Source organism: Marmota marmota, unplaced genomic scaffold (genome assembly GCF_001458135.2).
Source record: "Marmota marmota marmota unplaced genomic scaffold, marMar, whole genome shotgun sequence".
Taxonomy (NCBI): Eukaryota; Metazoa; Chordata; class Mammalia; order Rodentia; family Sciuridae; genus Marmota; species Marmota marmota.
Window position 1 is genome coordinate 4,261,193 of NW_026000051.1, and position 4,341 is coordinate 4,265,533.

At 47.5% G+C, this 4,341-nt stretch overlaps 1 long non-coding RNA gene across 1 annotated transcript; it reads left to right on the top strand.

Annotated features, from left to right (window-relative positions):
* Positions 1-78: 78 nt before the first annotated feature.
* On the top strand, positions 79-4,341 carry LOC125619646. Its single transcript, XR_007351174.1, has 2 exons — positions 79-255; positions 3,188-4,341. It is a non-coding gene; the product is annotated as an uncharacterized LOC125619646 (long non-coding RNA).

The window sequence follows — 4,341 nt, forward strand, 5'->3', positions numbered from 1 at the left end:
AGCGGCTCGCAGCACCGGCGCGGCGGGGCGGCATGAGGGCAGGGCCTGCGCAGCCGATAGCGTCACCCGCGCGCCTCCGCCAATCGCACTGCGACCCGGGCGCTTGGCCCCGCCCTCCGGGATGCGGCTGGGCGAGAGGCAGCCCCTGGCTGGTGCGGGAGGCGCGACCTCCCGCCTCACCTCACGTGCCGCGCGCGTCGAGTGCGGGGTCCTAAAGTCTCCTCTACAACCTCTGGGCTCGAAATCTGGACACAGGTATATTTAAAAAATCCCGTTATGGTTCTGTCTTTACTCCTTTTGAGAGTCATCCTTTTCCCCCTGCCCACAGAAGGAATTCGGAGATAAGACCTATTATTATAGTACGCTGTCCAGACACGACATAACCTTGGGTACGTGGGTGCCCTCTCTCTCCCTCTCTTTCCTAAACTAAGGGGAAAAAAAAGTGTGGAGTCTTTGTTGACATGTGCCAGCTGGATAAAGAAAATAATACTAAGAAAAATAATAAATAAAAAATTATTTTTTATTATTTTATAACATTATTAGTAGTAGTAGTAGTAGTAATAGTACTGAAAATTGAATCCAGGGGCACTTTACCACTGAGCTACATCCCCAGTATTGGTTTATTGGTTTAGAGACACAGTCTCACTAAATTGCTGAGGCTGTCCTGGAACTTTGGATCCTCCTGCCTCAGCCTCCTGAACTGCTTAGATTACAGGTGTGTGCCTTCATGCCCGACTAGGCATTGTTTTTAATCTCCACTTTCAGATGAAAAAAAACAAAAACCAAGCTCAGATACTGGAAGCAGCATTATGACTTCATGTCAGATTGTGTATCATCCATTAACAAATATTTATAGTTCTCTCGTTAATGTGTGTAAACTGCTATTCTGGGCACTAGACCTACAACCATGCACAACAACAGGTAGATTCTGATCTTAGTCTGGAGTCTAGAAGTTTCTAAGTCCCAAATCTGTTAGGGATGTGCTAAGGGATCAACTCTGGACTTAGTATCTCCTCCCTGGAGTCCACATTTACCAAAATGGGTCCTAGGTCAGTTTTTACTGGACTTTCTTTGTTGATGGGAAATATTGCGTTTGAAGTACAGACAAGGATTGGGGGTGTAACCCAGTGCTAGAGTGCTTGCCTAGAGAGCATGCACAAAGCTCAGAGTTTGATCCCTGGCACTGAAGGAAAGAAAAGGAACTTGGCTCACTTCTGACTTCAAATAAAAACCAAGTTGAATCAATTAAACATCACAAAGGACAGAAAAGCTAGTAGTAGTAAAATTCATCATTAAATAATTTTTTATAAAAGCTAGATTCTTTTCTTCATATTATTAAGAAATGTAAAAACTGGGGAGGAGCTCGAAATCCCAGCTACTTGGGAGCCTGAGGCAGGATGATTGAAACTTTCAAGCCACCTGGACAACTTAGTGAGACCTGTCTCAAAATAAACTTTGAAAAGGGTTGGGCAGGTACTTCAGTGATAGAGCACTTGACTAGCATCCACAAGCCCCTGGGTTCAATCTCTAGTACCTCTCCCCCCACACACACTAAAGAAGCCACATGTCCTAGTCAACCACCAGCCCTATGGCAAGACAATTTGACAATCTTCTCATCTCTACTCCAGTCTACCCCTACAGAACCTTGACTTGGCTTCAGCTAGAGACAAAGTGCCGCTTTTACCCACAGAACATTAATAGCCTTTGGGTACATTTGGAAGGAGGAGGAGATAATTTATGAGGGGATCTATGATGCTCTTGCGATGCCACATGCTCCTTCTTTATCCAGCTGGCACATGTCAACAAGGACTCTACACTTTTTTTCCCCTTAGTTTAGTTTTGTTTTTTGATGCTGGGGATTGAAACCAGAGGTACTTTACCACTGAGCTACATCCTCAGCCCTTTTTATTTATTTTTTCATTTTGAGACAGAGTCTTGCTAGGCCCTCGATAAACTGCTGAGTCTGGTCTCGAACTTGTGATCCACCTGTCTCAGCCTGCTGAGTTGCTGAGATTACAAGTATGTGCTGCTGCACCTGATGAGACTCCACAGTTCTGTATCTGTCATGAAAATACAAATTAGATACTGGAAAATTCTTTAGTAGAATTTTTAAAGTAGTCATGGCAAGGGCTCCTCTTGTCACTTATTTGGTCAGTGAGTCAACAAGCATTTACTGAGTGCCACCAAGGTCCAGGCCATGTGCTATAGATCAGGTATAGCTTCCCCAAGGAGCTGGTATTCTGGTTGAGGAGATAGATGGCAGTCAAGGAGTCCTGTTCAGTGCCAAGTTACCCTTCTGGAAAGTTCTGAAGCAGAAAAGGGGTCCATGATAGTGAGTGAGAAGGTATTTGACCCCTTCTCTGGATTGCAGTCAGAGCAGGTTTCCTGAGCTAGGTAAAGGCAGCAGGAGGAGACGAGAGAGTTTTCTGGAAAACATACAATAGTGCAAAGACCCAGTGGCAGAAAGAAGTTTGGTCCTTCCAGGAACAGAGGGGGGTCAGTGTGTCTAGAGGGAGAAAGCCTGAAGGGCAAGGTGGGAGGGAGAGCCCCCAGGGGTGAACCTGGCTTCAGGAATCCAGGGCTCTGAGGCCTAGGTTCTGTGCCCTGGAGGCCTCCTCAAAGGTCACAGCAAATAAAATATAACAGATCCTAATTTTCTGCAGAAGGAAGGACAAGAAAAGGAATAGTTAAAAAAAAAAAAAAAGTCTCCTGATGTGTACCTGAGATGTTCACTGGGAATATCCAAAATAAAATAGCATCAAAACAGATGTTATTTTAAATAGGATGTTTCAAGAAGTGAGTGGGTGACAGACTGTGAACTCGCCCAGGAACCCTGACTTTGCAGTGTCGAATTGGAATCACACTGCATGTGGAATCCAAGACCTCGTTCTAGACTTCTTGATACCTCTGAGCCTTGGTTTCCCCATAGGAACAATAAAACTTGCAGACCTCTGTTGCAGGATGGCTCTGAGGAGCCAGAGAGATTATCAGCATTAAAGGGCCAACGCCCCTCCCCCTCCCCCGCACAGCCTTCACACAGTGCTACCCTTTGTTCTATATTCTTGTTTTGCATTTACTGAGATCGATGCATGCACAGCACCATGTAGAGTTCTCAGGAATTTTCACTGGAATTTTCACTTCAGGCCAAAGAGGTCGGTGCTATTATTATCATTTTCCCGGGGCTCAGGCAGGTCAAGTCACGCTTTAAGCGCAGCCGCATGACTGGACAAGCACACTGACTTCCTGATGCTCAAGAGGAATACTCCAGCGCCCAGGAACAGCCTCAGGAACCTGACCTAAGGAGACGTTTGGCTATATGGACAACTTGTCGGACGTGCACCAACGGGAAGCCTAACCCGTGGGATTTTGAACCCAGACGAAGTCACTATCTACAACTGCAGCCCAGGATCAGGACCTGGCGTTGCTGTAGGTGCAGGGTGCAGGGCTCCCCGAAACCTTGTCGCTGGCGCGCAGGTGCACCTACCTGCGCATGCGCGGCCGGCGCCTCTGCAGAGCTGGGTGCGCGACAGCAGCTGGGGGGCGGGGGAAGAATCCTGAGATCTAGGGGCCGGTCACGTGACGCGGGAGTCCTCCTGGTGCGCAGATGGATGCGGGTAGATACTAGGGGAAAGGACAACTTGAGAGGGATCTGTCCAGAAGAACCGAGAATGAGGATGCAGAAGAACAAGAAATAGTCTCGAACCAGAAAAAAAAGAGGAGCTGGTTGCAGCTGCCTTCGCCATGCCTACTGAGCCACCTACCTGAATGCTTGGGCCCCCGCACACGCTGGGTCCCTTGGAGAGCCCCGAGTACAGAGTTTCGGCCACTTCTCCCACTTTCCTCCCTTCTGCTTCCAACGACGGCCCCCAGTGCTAGGGATTGAACCCAGGACCCTGGGAAGGAAAGCTTTCTACAGCAGAGCCACATCCCTAGGCTTCCGCCCTTGTGCTTTGAAGCTACATCATCAGCCTTATTTTCCCATGCTCATCTCCCACCCGCTCTTCCTGACCTCGGAGCCATTATAGATCCCCTACACTCTTTTAGGAGCAGTTACAAAAGAATTCTAACAATATTTATAAAGTACTTTACCCAATACTGGGAACCTGGTGTGAATTCAGCAGAATGTTACCTATTAATATCATTGTTAAGGAATGACGCATCTTGAGTCAGAAATTGGTGCAAAATATGTATGAGTTCTGTATGCTAAATATGTATGAGAGGGGCTGGGGATGTGGTTCAAGCGGTAGCGCACTCGCCTGGCATGCGTGCGGCCGGGGTTCGATCCTCAACACCACATACAAAGAAAGATGTTGTGTCCGCCGAAAACTCAAAAATAAATAT